General features: G+C 38.2%; 2 protein-coding genes across 4 annotated transcripts in view; one reads left to right on the top strand and one right to left on the bottom strand.

Moving 5' to 3' along the window:
• pcxb (pyruvate carboxylase b) overlaps window positions 1-27,599 on the top strand; it is a 374,478-nt gene that overhangs the window by 253,349 nt on the left and 93,530 nt on the right. The window lies entirely within an intron of this gene.
• Window positions 1-27,599, bottom strand: part of LOC110437730 (leucine-rich repeat and fibronectin type-III domain-containing protein 4) — a 50,626-nt gene that overhangs the window by 21,513 nt on the left and 1,514 nt on the right. Inside the window, exon 3 of one of the 3 annotated variants that reach the window (XM_005174688.5) lies at window positions 26,329-27,093. The exons of the other annotated variants lie outside the window; for them this stretch is intronic. The gene's annotated coding sequence lies outside the window, so the exon portion shown is untranslated. The remainder of the gene's footprint in view (window positions 1-26,328; window positions 27,094-27,599) is intronic. 3 annotated transcript variants of the gene reach the window in all.

Raw genomic sequence — 27,599 nt, 5'->3', positions numbered from 1 at the left:
ACCCCTCAAGGGGTCCCGACCCCCACTTTGAGAACCACTGGGTTAAGGTGTAAGGGATGGTCACCAGTGTATTTACAAATGTAACTACAAAAGTTAATTACAGATGTAATTACATACATGTATTGAATCAAGCATAAGTACACAGTAAATACATGTATTTACACAATAAGTACATTGTAACAATCTATTAATTCTTTTGTAAGTACATATTAGCTAAGGCCACTTAATATAAAGTGGGACCCATAATTAATTGATAATAAAGTCTTGTTTAGTTTACATATTAATATAATACACCATTATCCATGTACTGTTATTGTAAAGTGTTGCCATTTTAAGTTTATTTTATTTTAATTCATTGCATTTGTGTAACAGATGTTTTAATGCTTTTATATCCAAAGTTGATTTTCAAAGAATACAGTGTTTCAAAGCACACATGAACTGGCCAGAAGTAAAAAGTAAAACATTAAGGTGTTTTCCACATACATTTCAGCAATAAATGACAGTTACAACCTTATTGTTATTGAAATAAAGTTCTCGTTTGATTTAACTCATATTGTTTTGTAGCATTATTTCATTTTATTTTATTGTGATATTATCATTGTAGTTTCTAGCAGCTGAGAGAAAAAAAATGGATACAAGCATTCACAAGTGGGATGCTGAAATGGGAAGGGGAGGGTAGGGTAGCATGCTGTCCACTGAAATGTTTCCCACTAGGACACAATTTATCGTCAACGAGAGTGGTCAGAATTTAGAACAGCCGACAAGCTCATAAAGCGACGAGCAATAGAGAAGCAAAGTGCATTTTTGAGACAAGGAAGTCTATAACACCTGGAGAGACCTAACCATTAGCATTCAAAGACAGTCACTGGTACAACCTAGAACAGTAAGTATGTGATTTAAAATCACACCTGAGGCAGAAATTGTATAATCTTTCTGGATCTGCAGGAAGTAACATCACGATCAGGTTGATTGCCTGATGGCAACACAAGAACATACATGCACTATCACTTAATTAGTAACTTTCATGAACTAAGAGTGTATTATCTGTTGATGCAAGTCTTTGAAATTAAGTTGTAATTGCATCTAAACATCTAATGAAATGTAATGACAAATTGGCAATGAAAATATAAATTATTTTAGCAAATTGCAACCTCAGATAACCTTATGATTCGATATTGTTTGCACTCCTTTATTTAAGAGGTGGTCCACTACGATATATTTAAAACTTTAGTTGATGTGTAATGTGCAACCCAGGCTCATTCTGAAAACATAGTCCCATGGACATTTCTGGAGACCATGAAATACGTCCAGGGAGGTACGTATTTTTTTAGTTTTTGTTTTTCGCGAATCCACAAGAGGCCACTGCGTGCGCTTTTTCTAATCTTGAATGTCTCTCGCGAGTGCTGTTCGCGCCCACACTGTTTTCGTGTAAACCCACCAGAGGCCGCTGTGAAGTGACTGTCTGTCTGACTGACTGAATGACTGAATGATTGACTAGGTGACCAGCCAATCAACTGACCCACCCACCCGCTTGCTTCCCTAAACCCAACTGAAGATTTACAAAAGCCGCCCAGAAAAAGAAAAGCTCTCGTCTGATTTTTACCACGCTTTCAAATTTTACCAAATTCTCACCCTGTTATTCACTTGTTCATTTTATTTTTTTGGATTCTGCTTTTGTCTTATCTGATTTCTGGACCGATTTTTCCCGGACTTGAACCCAGTCATTGTCAACTCCTATCTGCGCCTCAAGTCTGCTGATGTACACGACAAGCTAACTTGACAAACTGGTTGCAGCGGGAAAGCCCTCCACATGAAGATAAGTGGTCAGCCGGTGAGCGCAAAAAGAAATGGCATCACACTATCCCGTACCATTCGCTTAAAAAAATGAAATGCAGCCATACGTACCTCCGGATATGTAATTCGTTGTCATCAGAAACATCCACGGGACACGTTTTCAGAATGAGCCTTTGTTGGTAATGTAGCTGTGTAAACACCTGACTAAAGGTGCTATAACGTTATAGCAGTGAAAGCTAAAATGGCATCCAAATGCAGCTATTTCACAGAGCTTCTTCTATTTTTTGTATTTGGGTTTCCAAAGGGCACGACACAAAGAGAGAAGTGCTTACAGTTTAATTTTAATTATGTTCCAAAGAATTATAAAAAATATATAGCTCTAGCATTTGACAAAGGACAGCTTCCAGAATCTTTTCCAGAAAAACTCCTCCAACCATAATAGACGAAGCTGTGGATTGTGAGCCACAACCTCAAGTACTTGGTTAAAATTGGACTATTACATACAGTTTCTAGCGTTAACAGTATGTTGTTCAACAGTATGTAGAAATGCATATTTATCCATCAAACTGCTGTAAACAGCCAGGATCTATAGCAGTTCTGCATTTGCTCTATATGCAGACAATTTCTCTGCATTCTACGTCTCAATAACCAACTTTCAAAAGATATGTGCATGTCTCATATTACTTACATACACTTAAAACCTGAATATATATGAAAGGCACTTGTAAGATTTTATTTTAGAGAGCAGGCATTATATTCAGCTGTGTCCTCTTCAATTTCTTTCTGATTCAGGCTCAAACTGATCCGGCTAACAGTTACTCTGACTGACTGTTTTAAGTCAGCGCAAAAGTGCATGCTTGTAGGGGTGTTATGCTTCCTGGTGATGTGGAGCCGATCCACAAATCACAGCACATTATGTTAGCTGACCCATCAGAGCTTCTTGAGCGCGGGCCATTCAGAGGAACTAGGAAATATGACAGTGGTTTTTATGTTAGCTGTGTAGCTGTGTATAATCAAGATAAGATATATGAAAATAAATAATGAGATTTTCTACAAATGAAGCATGAGAACACTGCTTTGCATCTTATAAACACAACTAAGCCTTAAAAATACACTCTGGACCACCCTAATATGTTTGTGTTTAGGTATGGCAACAATTATTTTAATTCTAAGGAAGTAATGCGATTTGTAGCATTGCATTTCTGACCATCCATGGTAGAATTACTAAATTCCAGCATAACATTGACAGTTATTGTGAAAGAATGATTCATTTCCACATATGAATTGGCCTACAATTGACCAGAACTCCACAAAAAATCATTTAGGATGTGCAGGAGTGCACTCCTTTTTGATAGAAATAAACATTGCAAGTGATTGCCAATTCAAACAATGCTACTTTTTTTCTGCTACACAGATTTTTATTTTTGTTTGTTGTGCTTTTTCTTTTCCATGTTTAAAAAATTCCAGATGATTTTTAGCAGTGTTTGCCAGCAGTAGCTTAGTTGTCCATTCTAGCTATCAAAACCTTAGTGCCAATAAACAGCTGATCTATGAGCTTGTTTCACATTATCTTGTTGTTTTACCTCATCATATTCAATTTAGATTCGAAACAACTTGAGTTACATCTAATTTTCAATCACACTGCAGACTCAAAGGCCAGAGAGGAGCATTGTGTCGGGAATAACAGTGCCTGCTGAATAGTGATACAAAAATATCCACTAAAGGGGTAAATAGAACTTTTTTATTATTATTATTTTCTAAAATGCCAACTCAATCTCGCAGTATTTCTTAATTTGTTCAAATAAAATCATGTGAATTTGTATAAATATTTCACTTTTCTGACATATTTAAAATGGTCACGTTTACACATGAGGTCAGGCATTAAATACAGACATACAAACACTAAGCAGTAAAACATTGTATTGGACAAGTGTAATATTTTTCTGAGACAAACTTCACGCTGTAGAAAGTTGTACAGGGACCAGCAGTTGGGCTAAGTCGGAGCACTCACTCTGGTCCCCCGGCGCTGGTTGGGGAAATTCCAAATTGAACCAAAACAATCCATTACAATTGGCCTAAGATTTTTTTAAGCAACCAAATTTTGGGACATTGCAACCTGCAGAACCTGGTTAATTAAAAAATAAATAAATAAATAAATAAATAAATAAATAAATAAATAAATAAATAAATAAATAAATAAATAAATAAATAAATAAATAAATAAATAAAGTTGTTCAGGTTGTACAAATTTATGCAACATTGTGGTGATCAAATGTCCCCACAAGTATTGTAAAACCAGAAAGCTTTGACATTGTGAAGAGAAAATGTTTATTCATTAATTTTCTGTTTGGTTTAGTCCCTTTATTCATCAGGGGTCGCCACAGCGAAATGAACTGCCAACTTATCCAGCATATGTTTTATACAGCGGATTCCCTTCCAGCTGCAACCAGTTACCGGAAAACATTTATACACTTTCATTCATACACATACACTACTGACAATTTAGCTTACTCAATTTACCTAGAACACATGTCTTTGGACTTGTAAGAGGAAACTGGAGTACCCGGAGGAAACCCACGCTAACATGGCGAGAATATGCAAACTGTTTTTAGAGGTAGAGTTATGTTTGGGAATATTATAAGTTTGATTACTATAAAAACAAGGGAAGTTTTTGTGTGCTTGTTTGTGTTTGTGTGTGTGGGTGCACTGTTTTGGTTGTTCACGAGGGCAGACATTTGTATAATGTCAGTGGTCTGACCTACTCTAAGTAATACAACATTGAACTGGTTTATGAGAACATGCGTTGTGTCTTTGTAATTCAAAGTGCTTATAAACATACTTAATGGTGTCTTATGACATTCCAAAGGTGAGAAAAGGTCATTTAATAAGCAGATTTTACAGTATATTTGGCAGTACGCTTATGGAGAGCGTTTGTAAACCACCAACAACAATGTGTGTGCATGTGCATGCGTCTGTGTTTGTGTATCCATAAGCAGAAAAGGACTGAGTGAACCAGAATGAAGGTTGAGACAGGTGGCAGAGGTCATGATGAGTTTAAGTCTGTATTATGATTTTGTGTGGATATAACAGATGAGTTGTAGATAGGTGTAGCCCCATATATACCATTCATATCATCTGATCTGTGGTATTAAAGACTTCTATGCTCTAATGAAATATCTTACTGTAAATTGAACTGGGGGATTTATTATCTGTGCAACAAAGAGAATCAATGATCCTCAGATGTCTCTTGCTTTTATAGAAAATGATCTCCAACACACACACGTGCACATGATCAAACACACATACACACACACATACGCTTTGACAAATGGCTTTCATCTTCCTGGTTCTCATCTCACAGTTGTATATCAACTCACTCATTTCTTCTCCATTTTTCACTGCTCTCTCTCTCTCTCTCTCTCTCTCTCTCTCTCTCTATCTCTCTCACTGTGTGAGCAGTAGACAAAGTAACTTAATGTCACGAAGTCATTAGGATGTAAAGAGAAGTGGCAGAGATGTGGAAGGTGTTCTCTGTATCTTTCTTACACCAAATCACACATGCACACTCACAGACACTGATATGGAGGCGGATGACGGCCTGACAGCAGTGATCCATCAAGCGTCTGAAAGGGAACTCTCTGAAGAGAAACAAAGAGGGAAAGGAATGCTGATGGAACGGCAGAGAAAAGTGCATTTTTTTATGTTGTTGCTAGGGTTTTCTGGGTGGTTGTTAAAGAGTTATTGGTGGTTGCTATGGTGTTCTGGGTGGTTGCCGAGTTATTCAGTAGTAGAGTGTTCTTAAGCCCCCGTCAGATCACACGAATCTGCCACAATTTTGGCACGATTTGCTTGATGTAGGGTGTTGTGGGGATTCGAAAACAACAAATTGGCGTCATGACAGAAGATTCAATCATTTCTTCTTGTGTAATGTGGCATAGTTCATGACAACCGATACCATGTCTGCAACCCTTACAACACCAGCGAGTTCCGTCACGTGCGTGACACTGTGCAATAGAAGCACATCATTTCTCATCATAACAGTGGGTGCTGCCTGCGCCTGTCAGGTAATAAAAAAAAAATAGGCTGCATATTTACTTATGTGTGGTTCATAGGTGGATAAGATCAATCATTGGTTATGCAAACTTTAACTGCTTTTTAAAATATAAAGGTGTTTTATCTAATATTATCTGACATTTTAAAGATTATGTTTTGAGCATCTGATTTTTCATTGCTGTTGCTTAGGCCCAGCGCTAACCAATTTGGGGCCCTAGGCAAGATTTCAGGTGGCGCCCCGTCACATCGCAATAAACTCCACTGCTAGTGTTAATATAGTCATAAGAAACTAAATAGCTTTTTGATTGACTAAAACATCAGATAAATATGCCAATGCAATTAACGTTATTTCTGAATAGATCTAATATTTACACATTTGCTTTAAGAAGGAATGATGGGGGTAGTTACATTGCTATTACTATTTTCCATAACATCTATGCTCTTCCATAACATTAGCTGATGTTAAAGCTAACATATAGCACTATAGCTATTTTTTGATTAGCAACCATGTAATGCCATACCTGCCAATGTTGGGATGTTAATAAAAATATGGGACAACAAATAGCTTCAAATTTTAAAATTCATATTAAAAAATTTAAAAATATTGACAATAAAATAAAAGGTTTAGCCTATTAAAATCAATGGCCCATACAGAAAATAAATAAAGCTATAAAATCTTCTTCACTTTCTATTGTATTTGCATATTGATTAAAGTTATTATAGTTATTTAGTGAAGAGCAGCAAATGAATCTCTCATTGTGTTAGGTTTGATAACAGAGGTGTCACTTTAATAATGCACAGATCTATAATGAAAGCATTCCACTACTTTAGTAACTGTGCTCATTTAAGAGAAAATTAGTGTTTAAAATAAAACACGCAGGACAGACATGTATACATATTTTAAGTGTATTTGTCTGTTTGAACTCACACACAAATCACCAAAGTATCCCAAAATTTTGCTACTCCATAAATGGTGTGTAGAGAAGCTGATCTGGGAACAGTTTATCATACGGAGCATGTCCGTCAGCCAGCACGCATTGCATACTCTGAATTCAGAGGTTGCGATGATCAACGCACAGCTTTAATGAAAAGAAAGTGAATGCAAACGTTTTAATATTTGTTTTAATGTGCTTTCAAGCCAAAATCAATTAAAAGCACAATTATCTTGATCAGCTCTTACAATTCTATCAAATTTAAGGTCGGCTCTATATTGAAGGTACTTTCACTTTTTATATTTAGATTAAACATACGGGGAAATATGGGAAAATTAAACGTGATATCGGGAAAAAACAGGATGACAGTATGTGTCATGCTAATTGTTAATGACGTTATCAATCATCGCTTGGATATAGCAAAATAATCATCTTTATCATATCTTTACTTCTGTCTTTGTCGTGTTTTTCTTCCTCTTCTTTTTCTTTTTTTGCTTCCTCTGCGCACCAGGCAGTTTAGGGCATTTTGACATGTTGAGCTTGTTGACCAATCAAAAAAAAAAGAACACCGTGTAGCAGGTAAGGTCTTATTATTTGAATGGGGCGTGTCTTAGGTGATTAGGCTATATTATCATTGTTTAATACTACTACTACTTAGTAGGCGTTGCACTATGCAGTTAAATTAGTGTGGGCGTATTATTTTATAAGTCATAATACCAACTAGTTTTAAGAACAGTGAAAGTTACACTTTTTTTTTCTTCCTCTATTTCTGGCACCCTCCTGGATCTACAGCGCCCTTGGCATTTGCCTATACTGCCTATGCCACGAGCCGGCCCTGGTGTTGCAAATGTGCTTTCATTTACCCTGTCTCACTCGCAGCAAATTCAGGAGAGTGGGTGTTTAATAAGCAACCCTGGCAAGAAAATATACATTTAGATTTCAAAGAAAATATCTTAATACTAAAAATGAAATCACAAGTCAGATCCTGTCCATGTTGTAACGAATGCCCTTAAGTAACATAGTTATTACTTGTCTACCAGCATCAGTGTTTATTTAGACAGAAATAAGATTTTTTTTAAATTTAAATTGAGATAAGAAACATTGTTATAGCAACACTTGTGACTGCTTTGGGAAATAACACTCATCGTAGACGTCACAGAATGACTGATTCTGAAGGAACATGTATGCTGGCACAATTGTTACCCACGACAAGTCAAGATTTTATCAAGAAAAAAAATCTCATAATCTGACATAGTGACTTTTGAAACTTACAATAAAAATTGCATCATCTGACTCCGGTGTTAGTGGTTGATAAAGTATTCAGGATATATGAAGGATTGCTAGGGCATTTTTAAGGGGTTAGTTCACTAATAAATAAAAATTATGTTATTGATTACTCGTGCTCATGTCTTACCATCTTCAGAACACTGTCACCTTTCAAAAGAGATCAAAATCATGCATAATACTAAAAATGGTGCAGTTGAGGGCTTCTGACTAGTTGTACTAAGTTGACTAGAATGTCATGACTAGCATGGTCACACATAAAAATTCAGTTCGCAGTTAGAACCATTTCCTACCTTTCCTTGCAATCAAATAAAATCCACTGCAATTATTGTCAACAGAGATGTTTGATTCACAAGAATATTGATTATCAATCCAACCTTCTGTCATTCACATTGGTCCAGCTGTTCTTTATGCTAGACTGGGTTATTTTTGTGAATGAATTTTTGTTTAAATGAGTTGTGAGAGAAGATTGATTGACCTATTTATAAATGCAACTGTTGCTTTGTTACTAAATCATTGTCTTAAGCCCAACTTGCAGTTTTAGTTAATATTTTTTTCTTTTTATTATTTTATTTGAAACATTAATCATTAAAAGAGAATTCATTGGAATTTTTCATTTAAATTGCAAATATTGTTCCTTAATGGGAAAATCGACTGCAGTTGTAGAGAGAATGCAAAACGATGTTAAGGAGTATGCCACTCTAAAAAGTTTATGAACTACTGTTATACAGTCTAGATAACAAGGTCATACCTATGATATAAAAAATAACTCAAAATTAATGCAAAAGTAGTGTAACATATTTCAATATAGAGACAATTACTATTGTAATACTGTAAACAATTTCTTTCAAATTACAGAAACTATTTATATATTATGTATTACATTTTAGATGTAATTTGCAAATGCAACCAAAGCGCAGGATAGCAATAAGTAAATGGCTGTAAGTAAGTGCCAATCATTCAAAATAATAGTGTGGTTACTAGACACTACAGGTGTTTTTGTTTTTTGCCTTTGCATGACTTCTCACTTTTTGCATACAATACAAAGGCAGAGGACAGTAACTTCAAAATAGGGGTCAAAGTTCAAGTTTGAGCTCTTTTATTATTTATTTATTTATTTTTATTTTTTTTTTTTACTAAAACAAGTAATTGGCAATTTTCCAATGTCCTATCTATAACTAATTTGTCAGGGCAACAAAAAGAATCTTTGAGGTCATTTTTCTCAATTCAACACTCTAGCGTGTTAAGGTCTTTTGCCTTTAAAGGGCAGAATGGTTCTGAGACATTAAAAGTACGGGAAAAGAAGCAATAACAATGTCAAAACATCCCATGTGACTTGAAAATGGTGGGTGGGGAAGCGTAATGGCTTGAGGGAAAGTAATTAGTGACAGAATTTATGGGTGAACTAACTCTTTAAAAAGGTATTGGTAGGCTGTTCTTGGTAGTTTGAGTGTTTAAGAGCTTTTGGTGGATGCTGGAATGTTCTGTTACCACAACTACTGTTACAAGACTTTGCCAGGACACAATAACATTGCTAGGTGTTTTGTGGTTGCTCATTCCTACAGTATGCTAGGATTTTTATTTATTTATTTTTTATTTTTTTGGTGTTTGGTATAGCATTCTGTTGCTGCTATTGCATTGCTAAGTTGTTTTGCTGTTGGTAGGCCATTGCAGTCTTTTTGGTGGTTGCTTGTGTATTCTGGTTGTTTGCAAAGGCATCGCATACACTCTCAGCAATAAAGGTACGCGAGCTGTCACTGGGGTGGTACCTTTTTAAAAGATGCATTTGTACTTGAAGGGTCCATATTGGTACCTCAAAAGTATATATTAGACCTAAAATTTTTAAGAGGTACACTTTTGTATTTTTTAGGTACTAATATGTAACCCTGAGGTAATAATATAGACCTTTTAGCTACAATATTTTAACTTTTTGTAAAGACACTACCCTAGTGACAGATCGCGAACTTTATTTCTGAGAGTTTAGTGTTCTGTTCTGTTGCGAAGACTTTCTTAGATCGTAAGAAAGGGATTGGTAGTGTGTATTTGTGGATGCTAGGGCTTTTTGGATGTTTGCAGTGACATTGCTATAGTTGTGTGATAGATTTTGCAAAGACATTGTTATCATGTTACATTGTTGCTAGGGTACTTCTTTAGTGTCCTACTGTAGATGTTGAAAATGCATGGCTTTGTTGTTTGTGGCATTTGCAATAATGTTTTGAATGTTTATTAAGACACTGTGTTGTTGGTAGAGCCATTCTAATGCGCTCTGAGTGGTTTATAGTGCATTTCTAGGGTGTTTTGAGTGGATGTTGTTCTGTGATTGCTAATGCTTTGCTAGGTATACTTAGTGATTGACAGTGCATTAGACTGGTATTCTGGATGGATGCAGGGCATTGCTATTGTGTTTTTCGGTTGCTGTATGATGAGGGTGTGTAATGAAAGTATAATCTAACTAGTAAAAAAAGAAGAAAACATGTTTTTGTATGTTTTGTAAATCAGACAGAACTGAGTTTTTTTTTTAACTCAACCATGACCCAGCAATGACCTGCTCAGCACAGCACATTCATACCATCAGCATCGATCCATTTAGGCTTTTGATTATCTATCCAACCATGCTTCCATACGCCTGTTACTTTCTCTATTTTTTTTTCAAACTTTCATCATCTTTCCATCCACCCATCCAATTTGTCTGCCTGTTGTATCCGTCTGTCTGTGTCTGCCTTCATATATGAATCTTTTTGAGCAGGTCATTCTCATATTACTCCTCATTTCCTGTTCTTCTGTTTTTGAGTTCACTGTCTCAGAGCAGTGTGTCAGCAGAATATAAATTCTGATCTACTAATGCACTGGAAAGGCTTGATATTATGAGCATTATAATATGAACTTTGTATTTGTCAGACCACATCTTGCATTTTATTTATTGCCTGCAGGTTTGTTTATCAGCCGTTATGAGGATTTTACATGGATTTAAACTAATTAAAGATATTTTATGGTCCATTATCTAAGCCATAGAGATTTTTTTTTTCTTTTTTAAGGATTCAAGCATAAAGTCTAAAGTTGGTGCAAAAGCATTAAGGGCATGTCCAAATCCACTTTTGTTATTTTAAGGATGGAAAAATATGGTCTGCACCCTAGCGCAGGGTTGAGCTTATTCTCTCAATGAATTATGTCATGTTTACTTTCTTTTCACTTTACTTTTACTCTTTATTCCTTTACTTTCATGAAATGAGGAAACGGTGCTGTACGTACTTCCCCGAAGACATCCTTTAGCCTACATTTTTAACTTTGTTAAGCACAAAGATTTGTTTCAAAGCTATTTCTAAATTCAGTTAAAATTTCCAGCATAGGAATAAATGAACAATAATAATGAAGTCCAAACTTCCAAACAGACATCCTATTTGTCACGACCGGGCCTTGAACCCGGGTCTCTGGTGTGGAAACCGATGTGTATACCACTAAGCCACAGAGGAAGTTGTGTTGGACCCAAACGAAAACACTCCAAGAGGGAATCCAGAAAACAAGGATTTATTAAAAAAAATATCAACTTAGGTTCTTCTCAAAAATGAGGTAGCAAAACAGACAACTTAGGTTCTTCTCAGAATGAGGTATACAAAATACTCTAACAGTATAATAAACATGTAAAGAAAACTCCACGAGGGGAGAAAACAAACAGATAATTAATGCAGTCAGCAACAAGGAAAATAAAACACTCTTACTAGACGTAGCTCAGGAGATCAAGGGAAACGCAAGGCAAGTTCACAAGAGATGACTCAAACACCGAGTGAGGAACACAGACAAAGTGACAACTTAAATACACTGGCTGGAACAAGTCACAGGTGATCTAAATTAAGTAAACAAGAACACATGAGGAAGAACAAATACAGAGGGGAAACACGGGGACCTCTAGGGGAATGGAGACAAACTGCAGGATGGTGACAGGACCCCCTCCTTTAGGAACGGCTCCTGACGTTCCTACCAGAACACCCTGGCCTCTGGGTATGAAACTCCCGGATTAAACTAGGGTCCAGGATGTCTTTGGCAGGAATCCAGGAGCGCTCTTCTGGCCCGTAGCCCTCCCAGTCAACCAGATACTGAAGTGAGTTCTGGACCCTCCTGGAGTCCAGTATCCGGTGGACCGTGTAGGCTGGCTGGCCGTCAATGATCCTGGGAGGTGGAGGGGGTCTGCGAGGGGGGGCAAAGGGAGAAGACAAGACAGGTTTTAATAAAGAGACATGAAATGTGGGATTAATTCTAAGTGAACGAGGAAGATACAAACGATAAGAAACAGGGTTAACTTTCCTGGCTATTCTAAATGGCCCGATGAACCTCTGGGACAATTTTCTCGACTCAACCCGGAGTGGAAGGTTCTTAGTGGCCAACCAGACTCTCTGGCCAACCCGGAAAGTAGGAGGCCTTCGACGACGGCGATTAGCCTGATGTTGGTATCTCAGGGAGGTTCGAAGGAGAGCGCTTCTAGCTCTCCTCCAGGTTCGTCGACAGCGTCGAACAAAGTGCTGGGCTGAGGGAACTCCCACTTGGACCTCTTTCTCAGGAAACAATGGAGGGGTATAACCAAATTGGCATTCAAAAGGGGAAAGTCCGGTGGCTGAGGACTTGAGGGTGTTGTGGGCATATTCAGCCCACATTATGTAAGATGACCAAGTGGTGGGGTTATTGGCTGCCATGCACCGTAGAGTGGTTTCCAAATCTTGGTTAACTCGTTCTGTCTGACCATTAGACTCAGGATGGAACCCGGATGATAGGCTGGCAGTGGTTCCGAAGAGTCTGCAAAAAGCCCCCCAGAATCTGGACAGAAATTGTGGACCTCGGTCAGAAACAATGTCTTGGGGAATGCCAAAGACTCTGAAAACATGGCTTATTATGAGCTCAGCAGTCTCTTTAGCCGATGGCAACTTGGGCAGAGGAATGAACCGGGCAGCCTTGGAAAATCGGTCCACCACAACCAATATGACCGTGTTGCCCTGGGAGAGTGGAAGTCCTGTAATGAAATCCAGGGAAAGGTGTGACCAAGGCCTGTGGGGAACAGGTAAGGGATGGAGCAGTCCCTGAGGTCGCTGGTGTGATGATTTTCCCTGACAACATACTTGGCAGGCCTCCACATAACCTTTAACATCTTCCTTTATGGAAGGCCACCAAAAGCGACGTCGGAGGAATTCTAAAGTACGGGAACTACCTGGGTGGCAGGTCAATACAGACTCATGACCCCACTGCAAGACCTGAGCTCGCACTGCTCGAGGGACATATAGAGCCCCCAACGGTCCATTCCCTGGATCAGGTTCTTTGGTTTGAGCCTTACGGACCACTTGTTCCAGATCCCATCTGAGGGGGGCAACAATCCTTGAACTAGGAATAATAGAAGAAACAGGTTTTTCATGTGTCTCTGGAGAGTAGGCTCGGGACAAGGCATCAGGCTTAAGGTTCTTGGAACCGGGTCTATAAGTCAGGATGAACTGAAATCTGTTGAAAAACAGAGACCATCGAGCCTGCCGAGGGTTCAGTTGCTTGGCCTGCTGGAGATATTCTAGGTTCTTATGGTCTGTAAGTACCTGGAAAGGATGTCGAGCGCCCTCAAGCCAATGGCGCCATTCTTCCAAGGCCAACTTAACAGCAAGCAGCTCTCGGTCCCCCACGTGGTAGTTGCGCTCAGCATTAGACAGGCGACGTGACATGAAAGCACAGGGGTGTAGTTTTCCATCCTCATTCCTCTGTGATAAAATGGCTCCTACACCCACATCTGAGGCATCCACCTCTACCATAAAAGGTATGTCTGGATTAGGGATAGAGAGTATGGGAGCTGAGGTGAATCGATCCTTGAGATCCTGGAAGGCAGCCGCTGCTTTAGGGCCCCATTCAATCTTGACTCCTCCTCCCTTTGTCAGTGCTGTCAAGGGAGCCACAACTGAGCTGAAATTCCTGATAAACTTTCTGTAAAAGTTTGCAAAGCCCACAAACCGTTGCACCTCTTTTACTGTGGTTGGAATAGGCCAGTTGAGAACAGCTTTAATCTTACTAGGGTCCATCTCCAGGTGACCAGGGGTGACAATGTACCCAAGAAACTTAGTCAGGGAAACATGAAACTCACATTTTTCTGGCTTGACAAAGAGATGATTTTCAAGGAGTCTTTGGAGAACCCTGCTGACATGGCCCTCGTGCTCCTCCATGGACTTGGAAAATATAAGTATATCGTCCAGATAAACGAATACAAATATATTTAACATGTCTCGGAGGACGTCGTTGATAAGTGCCTGGAACACGGCAGGGGCATTGGTAAGACCGAAAGGCATCACTAGGTATTCATAGTGGCCTGTGGGGGTGTTAAAAGCAGTCTTCCATTCATCTCCTTGCCGTATCCGCACCAGATGGTAGGCATTGCGAAGGTCGAGCTTGGTAAAAATGGAAGCTCCCTGCAGCAGCTCAAAGGCAGTAGCCATAAGAGGCAGGGGATATCGATTCCGAATGGTTATCTTGTTAAGACCTCGGTAATCGATACAAGGCCTAAGCCCCCCATCCTTCTTCCCCACAAAGAAAAAGCCAGCACCAGCAGGGGAAGTGGAGGCTCGGATGATGCCAGTTGCCAGGGACTCTTGGATGTAAGCATTCATAGCAGCCTGTTCAGGGGGAGATAGGGAGAAGACTCTGCCTCTAGGAGGGGAGGAACCGGGGAGAAGGTCAATTGCACAGTCGTATGGGCGGTGAGGTGGTAAAGAGGTGGCTCGAGACTTACTGAATACTGCCCTAAACTTATGATAGACAGCGGGAACTTGAGACAGATCTACAGAATCTTGAGGCTCGGGATGAGGGGCAGAGAGGCTCTGGGTAAAACAGGTGAAGTGACATGAAGGACTCCAATCTAGAATGGAACCAGTAGACCAGTTGATATGGGGATTATGTCTGTGCAACCAGGGATGACCTAGAATGACCGGATACTCGGGAGAGTCAATAAGGTAGAAAGTCTCCTCCTGCTGGTGTTTAGCAATGGTAAGCTTCAGGGACTGAGTGGCCTCAGTTACTTTGCCGGGTTCAAGGGGTCTACCATCCAAAGCAGTTACTGACTGGGGATGAGGGAGAAGGTGGGTAGGAATCTTAAGTTTCTTGGCCAAGGAGAGATCTATGAAATTACCTGCGGCCCCTGAATCGATCATTGCCTGGACCGGGAACTGATGACTCTCCCAGGACAAAAAAGCTTTGAGAGCTAGAACGGTGTTGGCAGGAGGAACTCTTATTTTCCCCATCACAGTCCTCCTGTAACTCGGTGGGGACCCTCGTTTCCCGACAGTTCTGGACAAGTGGATCGAAAATGACCAGACATACCACAGTAAAGGCATCGTCGCTCCCTCATCCGTCTGTCCCTTTCACTGGGAGAGAGTCTGGAACGACCTAGCTGCATATCTTCTGGAGGCTCGGGAGCTTGTTCATTGACTGGGGGAAGTCTGACTGGTGGAGCATGAACTGGAGATGCAGGTTTGTGAACAGGAGTTTGGGACTGGGATGCTCTGCCTCGAGTCATTCTCCGTTCTCTCAAGCGAATATCAAGGCGAATGGCCATATCAATAAGGGATTCTAGGTCTTTGGCTGGTTCCCGGGTGGCCATCTCATCTTGAATGGATTCAGCTAATCCACCCAGAAAGCAGACTCTTAAGGCCTCGTCATTCCATCCACTACCTGCTGCAATAGTTCGAAATTCAATGGCGAAGTCTGCAGCGCTGCGAGGACCTTGACGGAGAGTAAGGAGACGTTTGGAAGCCTCCTGTCCACTAACTGGGTGATTGAACACCTTCTTGAATTCCTTCTCAAAGGCTGTGTATGACTGGCAATAACTAGGCTGGGACTCCCATGCCGCAGAGGCCCAAGACAATGCCTTGTCAGTCAGAAGGGTGATAATATAAGCGATCTTTGAGCGGTCAGTGGGAAAACTTGAGGGCTGAAGCTCAAAAGTGAGAGAGCACTGGGTGAGAAATCCCTGACAGGAACTAGGATCTCCTGAGAATGGCTTGGGGGGTGGAAGTCTGGGCTCTGCAGCAGCTACTGGAGCACTGTTGGTACTTAGGGGTGGTGCAGCAGGAGAAACAGGAGAAGAAACCCCAGGAAGGCTTTGAAAGAGTTGCCGAATGGACGACGTGACATCAGCAAGGAGCTCTGAGTGTTTTGTCATCACCTCCTCTTGACGACGGAGAACCTCTTCATGACGCTGGAACGAAGCTTCATGACTGCCAATCACTGCCAACAGATCTTTGGTACTGAGTGCCTCTGGGTCCATGTCTGACTCGGTGTTTCTGTCACGACCGGGCCTTGAACCCGGGTCTCTGGTGTGGAAACCGATGTGTATACCACTAAGCCACAGAGGAAGTTGTGTTGGACCCAAACGAAAACACTCCAAGAGGGAATCCAGAAAACAAGGATTTATTAAAAAAAATATCAACTTAGGTTCTTCTCAAAAATGAGGTAGCAAAACAGACAACTTAGGTTCTTCTCAGAATGAGGTATACAAAATACTCTAACAGTATAATAAACATGTAAAGAAAACTCCACGAGGGGAGAAAACAAACAGATAATTAATGCAGTCAGCAACAAGGAAAATAAAACACTCTTACTAGACGTAGCTCAGGAGATCAAGGGAAACGCAAGGCAAGTTCACAAGAGATGACTCAAACACCGAGTGAGGAACACAGACAAAGTGACAACTTAAATACACTGGCTGGAACAAGTCACAGGTGATCTAAATTAAGTAAACAAGAACACATGAGGAAGAACAAATACAGAGGGGAAACACGGGGACCTCTAGGGGAATGGAGACAAACTGCAGGATGGTGACACTATTCTTATGCCTCATGTGGTCAAATCAAAACTAGTTTTTATAAAAATAATTATAAATGTGCATATAATAAATACTACTTATAATAGTAAAAACATTATACAAAATACAAATTGTCATGAATAAACTGAACCCAGCACCCCCCCCCCCCCAATTTATGAAGAAAATAATAAATTTATATATTTTATTCATAATTTCTTTTTTTTTTTTTTTTTTTTTGTATTTGCGAAAATGTTTGTGCATTGCTGTACACCCTTTGTGCAAGCGTTTTGGACCAGCATTTCCTACCTGCTTTTAGTTGGTCACTGGTGGCGCAGTCTATTTGAGTTCCTCAAAATAGCAATGCGCCAACAATGCTCCTTAACACACTTTTAGACTGAAACACCCATGAGTCTACAAAGTCTGAGTCTGCAAATGGATTTGCTACTTTAACAATGTGGCGCAAAGAGTGTAAATGACAGTTGCACTGGTCTAAAAATAGCAACAAATTGTGCTATACACACCCTGTGCCTTGTTGTGCCAGGTTTATGATAAGGCACTTACTGTTTATTTAGTTTGTTTTCCTTATTAGTACTATTGGCTTGTTCCCACATTCTTGGCATTTTTAAAAATATCTATATCCCTTGAGGCAATGGTTCTTGATACACATGACAAGACCAAGCCCACTCATACAAGCAAAATATACAGTAAGCTTGGTATAGGAAGTAGTGTTGTCTAGATACAATCTAAGGATTAAGTTTTTATTGTCACAAGATTGTGTAATTCCTTAATAAATCAAACTATCTGCTGCATTAATGAACAACCATAAAACAGCTCATGTTTTGCCTAAATTAAGGAGACCTTAGTTGACCAGCTTTACAAGCTACTATTAGTTGGTGTTTGCACATCTTCTGGATCAGCCTCACACTAGCATACACTGGCACTTAATTTATTTTGGAACGAGCTATTTTAGCAACTTTGGAGCAATATGTATCAAAGTTTTCACACATTGTTCACTGTGCAAAAAAAAATGTTAAATGCTCAGCAAACATCTTTCATTTCTTCATGATCTGCCCTCCTTCATTAGAACCTGCTGTTCCTGCACAGCTACAAGCTAACTGCTAATGAACTTGTTCTGTTTATATAATGCTGCTGCAGGGACATTTCCAGGATAAGAGAGAGAGAATTGATGGAGGAAGGTGAGACACATTTGGTTTAGGAAAAGAAGAGAGAGGAGATGAGAGGACAGGAGAGGAGAGCTTTTCCCAAGACAAAATGACCAACACTTCATAAATAAGAGAGAAAATGAAAAATATAGATGTTGGAGAGGATTTATGCATGAATTTGTATTTAAGAGAGGAAAAGATATTTCAGGGGAAGAGGCTTTGAGAATTTGAATAAATAAAATAATTGAAGCAGGTTTTGTGGTGGGCTATTGAAGTATGGGATGCTTGCATTGATGTTAGCATGGTGAGAGAATGCATGGTAAGAGAATGCATGCTACTTTAATGCAACTTCTTTTTCACTTTATGACACACACACACACACACACACACATAGAGAAATAGAGATAGACAAAAAGCTCTATTTTAATGACCCAGACACGAGGTCTAAAGCGCATGGCGCAAAAGCATTAAGGGCATGTTCAAATCCACTTTTGCTATTTTAAAGAAGGAAAAGTATGCTCTGCGATGCATAGTCTAACAGGGTTGTGCTTATTCTATTAATGAGTTTTGGGTATGTTTTGTGCATAACGTGTATTAAATCTATCTGAGTCTTATCTCCCGTTCCCTTTAATAGTGAGTTGTGTCGCACCATGGCACATTTGCTATTTACAGGGTGTACTTTGTAAGTGGAAAAACTGATTGCTTCACTAGCAAGAAAACAGTTGAACAGAGCATCTGCAGCACGCGGATAAAGAACAAGCCTTCTCTATTCAGACTTTGTACTTTCTCTTTGCTAAACTTTTACTCCTTTACTTTCGTGGATAACAGTGGAAACTTAATCCACTAAAGACATCCACTAGTCTACATATTTAATTTTGTTTGTTAAGTGCAACAATTTGTTTCAAAACCGTAAACTGTTTCTAAATTCAGTTCTAATTTCCAGTAAATGAATAAATGAACAATAATAAGGAAGTGTGGTCAAAAAAATTTGTATTATCCAAACGTCCTATTCCTATGCACCATATGATGATGCAGACGTCTCCAAAACCAACAGGTGAACAAATCTAAACTTGTTTCTATTAAAACAAATATAAATATGCATATAATAAATAATACTAATAATAATTATGAAAACATTATGTAAATGCAGATTGTCATGAATAAACTGAAAAGCCCCTTGAGATGAAGAAGGCATGGAGGCAGTGGTTTTTATACTCATTCCTTCATTCATTTATTAATTTTCTTTTCAGCTTACTCCCTTTATTAATCTGGGGTCACCACAGCGGAATAAACCGCCAACTTATCCAGCATGTTTTTACGCAGAAGATGCCCTTCCACTCATTCACACACTACGGACAATTTAGCAGGGGTGTCAAAATTTATTTGTGTATATTTGTGTATTGCTGTACATCCTGTGTGCATTGAGAAATGTGTAAGCATTTGGACCATAGAGAGACAAGAGAGAGAGAGAAAGAAAAAAAAGAGAGAGAGAGAGAGAGAGAGAGAAAGAGAGAGAGAGAGGCATAGAATAAAAGTGCTAAAGCAGTGTAAAGTGTCCTTCATGTGTGCACATGAATATGTATAGAGGAGTGTGTTTTGAATAGAAAGCACTATACATAGCTTTTCAGCTATATGTGTGTGAGTGTGTATGCTTGTGTTTTCACTATAGCACTGTAAAATCAATCTCTCCTATGTTGTATTACTGCATTAGCCACCGCTGAATGTGTACTTGAGCTTATAGAAGGTATTTGAGGGAGAAAGTGGTAAAAAGAGGTCAAAAAATAAATGTCCCACAATATACCTTGAGTTCCATAAATAGCTGAATATACACATCTGTCTTTCATTGCAGGGGGTGAGGTCTTGTGTACAATCATAAACGTTTCTGGAGCAGAATGCTGTTCTCTGACCCGTTCACGTGTATCAAGTCAGCCACTGACAAATTTTGTATGACTACAAAAGGTCATCCTTTAGTCCTTCATTTCAAACACTAGAGCCCACGACCACCAAACATAGGCAGGGAAACATACAGTAGAATAAAACAAATAAGATGTCATTGAACATAAAATACAGAACTTGTGTGTCAGCAAAAAAAAGAAATACATTTTTGAACAAGCAGGGGTGCATTTCCAAAAAACATTGTTAGCCAACTAAGGTTGCAAGTTTTGTAGTTACAAACAAAGTTTGTTGATTTGGTGTTTTCCAAAACCATCGTTTCAATGAATGTTTGCAAACTGCATCGCAAAAATAATAGAGTTCCTGGTTGTGTTTTATTGCCAGTTATCCCTTTAAGCCCTTTTCATTTAGAATGTTTTAACATTTATCTTGGAGTGATTAAAAAAATTCAGTCATCTCTGTTAGGTCTAATTTGCTTTCAAAATATTTTCTGCAGTTTAGTTTTAGCAATCTTCATATTGACAATTGCACTCCCTTCATAGTGCACTTTGAAATCATTATGCCATTTTTTTTTCTAAATGTCTTTTTTTTTCTTTTTTTTTTAAATGCCATTTTGAACGCAGCCGTGGCTCATGATGAAAGCTATAGGTGACCAATGAAAAGTGGTATGTGCTTTCCGAAGGCAAGACTGACCTGCCAGTGCCAAGCTGTGAGACACAGCTTTGTTTGTATGTTTTTTTCCTGCGATGCTGTCAGGGCCGATACAGCAAAGCTGTTTGTCTGCAGCAAGTATTTTTGTCGGGAGAGCAGTACGAGAATTGGAGAATGGTGGACGTTGTCTTTTATCAGGAATTTGTTCAAATTTAGACACATCGCCGTGCTGCTGTGTTTGTCTAAATCCTCCAGATTACCAACAGGGCTAATGGTTAAAATAGACAGGGCAAGAGACCTGCTGCACTGAGTCTGCATTCAGAACTGCGATTCAGACCTGGGGATTGAAAGAAAACTCCTTATTTATAGTGTTTATCTGAACACGATTATCTTTATAATGATATAAATTGTGGGTATCTGTATATGACATTACGAGTAACAAATGTAGTAGGCCATTAAATTACTGTGTATTTGTTTAATTTTTTTGTATATTAACTTTGTAAACTAGTAAGTCATGCGTCTCCTCGTGGTTTGTGTCTCATTTTGTGAGCCAACTGACAACAGTTGTTCACTCCCACTCCTGCCCTTTGCTCGTGGAGCTCCACGCCCATTATGATGCATCTTTTAAACAATTTCTGAGGTAGACCTGAACCGAAAGTCGGGGGTGTCATGACCCTTTAAGACATGTATATCTACTGTAATGGGCCTATATGCTAGAATATTTCTGTAGTGGGTTAAATGTGTCAAAATTGTAAAAGTTTACATAAAAGCAAAACAAAACTACTTGAAAGTGTTATTAGTATATAGATTATTTTATTATTATTATTATAAAGTAGGAGAGTAAAGGAAGTATAAAACAATTTGCACAAAAAAAAAAAAAACACTCCATCTCATTTAGACTGTCAATTTTGGACGTTTTACATTATAACTAATGTGGTTCAAACAGTGGATCTGCAACAGAGAAACTATGGTTTTGAAAACAATCGTCACTACACTGTTCTATTCCCAAATGATGCATTGTACTATGATAGTTTAGCCATGAGTTATGTCTTTGTTTGTGAAACGCAGCCCCAAATAAGCCATTGGTTGTGCCAGTTTTGCTACGTGCTAACGTTGTTTCAAAAAGAGGCAACTTAATTAAACAACCTGCTAAATTTATTTTGCACACCAAAGCACATTTGCTTGGTTAAAAACTATTTCTAAACAGAACGAAATGTGTCATGTGTGCATAATCTCTCATCACATTGGTTATTCATTCCAATCATATTACTCCATCCAAAATGGTGAAAAGCCTTGGAGTAACGATTGATGACCAACTAAACTTCTCTGACCACATTTCTAGAACTGCTCGATCGTGCAGATTCGCACGCTATAACATCAGAAAGGTCTGACCCTTCCTATCTGAACATGCAGCTCAACTCCTTGTTCAAGCTCTTGTTCTCTCCAAACTGGATTACTGCAACTCTCTACTAGCTGGGCTTCCAGCTAACTCTATCAAGCCTCTTCAACTGCTCCAGAATGCAGTAGCACGAGTGGTCTTCAATTAACCTAAACGAGCACATGTCACTCCGCTGCTAGTCCGTTTGCACTGGCTGCCAGTTGCTGCTCGCATCAAATTCAAAGCTCTGATGTTTGCCTACAAAGTGACTTCTGGCCTTGCTCCTTCTTATCTGCTCTCACTTCTGCAGATCTATGTGCCATCCAGAAACTTGCGTTCTGTGAATGAACGTCGCCTCGTGGTTCCATCCCAAAGAGAGAAGAAATCACTTTCACGAACGCTCACGCTCAATCTGCCCAGTTGGTGGAATGAACTCCCTAACTGCATCAGAACAGCAGAGTCACTTGCTACTTTCAAGAAACGACTAAAAACTCAACTATTTAGTCTCCACTACACTTCCTAATCTGCAATTGTCTCTCTGAATATCACACTAACTGTACCCAAAAAAAAAAAAAATACTAATACTACTAATACTTCCCTTCTTAGACTTTACAGACCTAAAACTTTCCTATAGCACTTATTCATTGTTGCTCTTAGTTGTGTAAATTGCTTCCTTGTCCTCATTTGTAAGTCGCTTTGGATAAAAGCGTCTGCTTAATGACTAAATGTAAATGTAAATATCAGTCACCCATCAGAAAGGATAGACAGCTGCTCTGAGTGATTATTGTAGCTGTTTTTATATATGTCATTTTTTTTAGCTATTATCAGGTTTCCGCTGTATGTGTATCTGTAGTTCTAAAATATGTACTTCTGAACAAATATTTCACATTGGCTTTACATTGTGCCTTTGATGTCTTTTGAGGCTCATTAGAAAAGTAATTGCTTGTATATTCAGTGTACATAACAACTCATCATAGAGTGTGATAAATTCTGGTTTTGTTGGTCTGTTGGATCAGATTACTTTCCTTTTGCAGGTGAGCCACTCCAAGCAGGCTTAGATTGTTTTTGGTTGATCTGAGTGTCATTTTTGTGTTTACAAAAACCCAAACAACTGAGCTAAGGGAAAAACTTGTCAGTGTTCTGTTTCTACGATGTTCTTGGGGGTTGCTATTGTATGCTATTTGTGTTTGACAGGACATTGTCAGCTGTTCTTTGTGGTTTCTTGAGCATTCTGGGAGTTGAGATGTTGCTTTTGGGTTGAGGTAATGTATTTTTATTGTGTTCTGTATTTATTTAGATTATTAATTACTGTCTAACTTGTAGTAAGTCTGACAGAACTGAGATTTTACACTGTTTATGTGGCTATGCTAAAGCAGACAGGTCTTATGATTTATATTATAATCTTATGAAATAACTAATTTACCAGAATCCATAACAATGACCCTAGGTTGTGTAAATCCTATAAAGTCTTACATAAAACAAGATAAATATTATCTGTAAATATTCTTGTATTAAAAAAAAACTATGAAATATGAGTCGAGCACTTTTACTACATGGAATGTCTACCAATGTAGAGCATTCTGAAGCAATTACTTTAATCAGTGCAATCTCTGTAAGATATTGTCTAACGGTGTGGTCTAAATAGTAAAGCTTTAGCAAACCTGGTAACATTTTAAATAACTACAGTACACACTAAGAATCATTTATCAAACATTAGAAAATAATTATCCCATTATTTGTTAAGCATTAATTTTACATTAATAGATGTTAGAGAGTAGTTTATAAATACAGCTACAAATACTTTATTTTTGACATAACTGCATGTATAATGTGCTTAATTCCTGTGTTCCCATTTTGTATGCAGTGACTGGGTTTTTCCATATTTTATTACAGTTTTTCTCCGTTGGTTTGAAATTACATTCTCAAAATTCTAAGATCATTTGGCAAAACAGTGTTACAGTTTAGCACAACACTAAATCCCTTGCAAAAGCTCATACCTTTCCCAAAACAGTTCAGTCATGTGTCAAATCTAAATTTCCTTCTCATTTAAGCAGTCAGTGCCCTCAAAATGCTTCATCCCTTTAGTATCGTGTAAACACTGCAAGTCAAAATGTTTAGATGTTTTTTCATTATGGCACAGGACCACTAAAATTTCCCTCATGTCCACCTTACAGTCTTAGCCCAGTCCTTCATTGACAATGGTGACTGTACTGTAAGAGTAGCCTCCAAGGTTTGACGTCACACACTGCACTCATACTTCCAAGGAAATGGTAACTCCTTTTTTTATTGTAATGATCAACCACACAAAAAAGTTACTTCCATATATCAGAGCAATAATAAAAAAAAAGCTGTAATGAATTGTAATCAAATGTTCAGAGGATTCACCTTCTGTATGGTGTTTATGGTATTGCTGCAGCTCTGCACAAGACTTTTGGCCAGCGGAGAAATTAAAATGGTTGTGCTGAGTCTGGTTCTCTCAAGGTTTTTTTTCTTCACTCTCCTATTGGTGAAGTTTTTTTTTTCCTCTCCGCTGTCGCCACTGGCTTGCATGGTTCAGGATCTAAAAAGCTACTCATCGATAAATTTGCTCTTCATTGTTTGGACTCTTAATAATGACTTCAAACCACACTGAACTGAGCTAAACTGAACTGAACTTACAGTTTTTCTTGTTTGCTTTGATGCAGCCGTCAACTGAAACTCCACATTTTCAAAATAGTTAACACACAGGCCTAAACAGCGGCACTCATGGTCAAAATGAAACATTATGCTTGCAAAATGCACATACCGTGTCAAAACTTTAAAAATATGCAACAAAAGCTAGTTTTACCTTCAAACAACACAACTTGCAAACAAGTATATGAGCTCTTTCAATTATTCATTAGACAATGGACAACAAAAAACAAAATACAGATCTCAGTGTGAATTCTATTTGGGCTGTCAAATTGGCCTTTTTGCAAAGAATTGGATCAAGAATAAGAAATGCTTTGATCAAACTTATATTGAATTCATGACATTTTCAAACTGTGGCTGAAAACTAAAATACCGTAAAAAAAAATAAAAAAGAAAAAGAAAATTTAAAAAAGAAAAAAGTAGCAGAAAAAAGAAAAAAAACTAATAAAATATTGTAAATATTAGAGAAAACACATGTAAACCAATATACAGTCAAATATATTGGGAGTATAGGACATAGCCACTATTGACCTCCTCTATCCATGCTGGCACAGAACAACACAGACCTTCTACCATTTTAATGTTTGCAGACTGATTGCTAAGTGAAGATTTGTGTGAAGTAGTGTCAAACCGGTGCTTCATTGAATTCATACTGATCTTGGTGGTTTCTAATGGTTAGGAATGGATGGTTTCAGTTTGGTTACCATAACTAAAACAATGAAGTTTGGACTGCTTGAATGACATCCGTGTTAACTGTTTTGAAAAATGGTGGGGAAAATGTGTCAACCCAATGAGAAAGAGTTTACACATTTGCAATACCGGTCTTCTGCTCTGCTGGGATAGTGATGATAAAAATGAAGTGGAATGTAGTTTCTTTAACCAGGTCAAAGCAAACAAGAAAAACTGTAAACACTAAAAACTGAACTACCCTGATCCAGTTACTATGACCATTTATGTAAAGCTGATTTGACACAATCTTCATTGTAAAAGCACTATACAAATAAAGCTGAATTGAATTGAATTAAATATTATTGTTTTGACTAATTTTTACAATTGAACAGACTATTGTGCATGCAATTACATATACAATGAAATCACGCTGATACATTTTGGAGAAGACAACCATTTGACTGAGAATTACCGATCAGTTTAGATCAACAAGATCTATTCACTTGGAAACTGTGCTAAACGTAGGCTATATGTACTTAATCATTTGCAAAGATGTACTTAGACATTTGCAATTTGGTCAAATGAATGAGAAATTCAATTTTGTTTTGAGAATGTAATTTCTGTTTCAAGAAATGAGCCAAACCAATGAAGAAAAATTGTAACGCACAGCATTTGTAACTATGTAGATTCAGTGTGTCAGGCTCTTGTCTCATTCATTTCTGTTTTTAAGAATCTTAATAATAACATCAATTACAAAGTCAGTAATTTAATAAAACCATCACTCCATTCTCCACCAGAATAGCTTATTAACTCATCTAAGTTCTGAAATGGCAACCTCTAAGCAATACAGTATAAAACTGAACTGTTTGTGCTGAAGGATGCGAAAAAGGATTGTGCATACAAAAGCCTTGTAAAGATTTTCTGTCCTGCACTTTTCATCTTGGGTCAGTCAATTACCTTGTCCATTAGTCTTCAACCGTTCCAGTATGTATGTGTGTGTGTTTGTGTGTGAATGTGAGCATTTACCTTTTCTGTCTGTGTTGATCCCAGGTCAATTAGCAGCTCATTCCCAAGTGTTTATCTGTAAGTGTTTAAGTTTCAGAGGTGTTGGTTAATCCAGGCTGAAGTGTTTATCCCTTGTCAAGGTAGAGTGTCCTTGTGTGTCAATGCCGTGTCCATGCAGACACTTCAAACATGAAGATTTAGCTTGATTCAGGTTTGATTCAATACTATTCGGATCTCCTCTAGTTTGGCCTCTGGAAAGCACTAGGATATGTTTTTCCCTTGTTAAAATGGTCCTGCTGTGAAACATTTTGGCCTTAGGGCCTTTCAGCAGTTTCACATTTCCACGAAACGCATTTGAGGATTCTCTCCATTTTCTTCCACTCTTGAGTCTTTCCAGTTGTTCTTCCCTCTAATTTCCTGGATCGTGCAGTTTTTATCTTCCCCTCATCTTCTTTTCCTGCTCTTTTGCATCCACCTGCCATGATCATGTGCTTATTTTCCTGCTCAACGCCTCCTCATCTCGTGCTCTCTCTCATTCTGTCAGTCTGTTTATTCCTTATTCCAGATTTGAACCTTGTTTGTGTTCTGCTCCAAATTGCTTTGATTGTTGTTTTCATGCATTCAGTCCTTCAGTTGCTTGTCCCATTCGTCTGTTTTTTAATTTATTTGATTATTTATCATTGTTGGATTCCAGTGAGCTACCAGTTCTGAGGTCTTTATGCCTCGTGGCAATACAACAACCCCAGCACAGAGATAAATGAGTTGATGTAAGGGAGGTATGGATGACTAAGTGGAATGAAGAAGATGAGTTGGGAATGAGGAGGAAGAGACAAGAGAAACATCACCAATTAATTTCAGTTTTAACTGTAAATGGATGCACACATAAACAGAGATACTTGGGTTGAAAACTAATAGAATGACCCTGAGGACAACTTAATTTAAATTTTAATTAAGTTGTTATTTTTGTTGACTGTTAATTAAGTTATAGTTAATTGTTTTGTTCCATTGTTCCTCTAAAATTGCATACAAGAAATGCACATTTAACAGTTTTTGACATTTGCTAAAAATTAATATATATTTAAATACATGAAAGATTAAAATGATAGATAGATAGATAGATAGATAGATAGATAGATAGATAGATAGATAGATAGATAGATAGATAGATAGATAGATAGATAGATAGATAGATAGATAGATAGATAGATAGATAGATAGATAGATAGATAGATAGATAGATAGATAGATAGATAGATAGATAGATAGATAGATAGATAGATAGACATGTGCAT

This window comes from Danio rerio, chromosome 7 (assembly GCF_049306965.1).
Source record: "Danio rerio strain Tuebingen ecotype United States chromosome 7, GRCz12tu, whole genome shotgun sequence".
NCBI lineage: Eukaryota > Metazoa > Chordata > Actinopteri > Cypriniformes > Danionidae > Danio > Danio rerio.
This window is presented reverse-complemented; position numbering and strand designations above follow the sequence as displayed.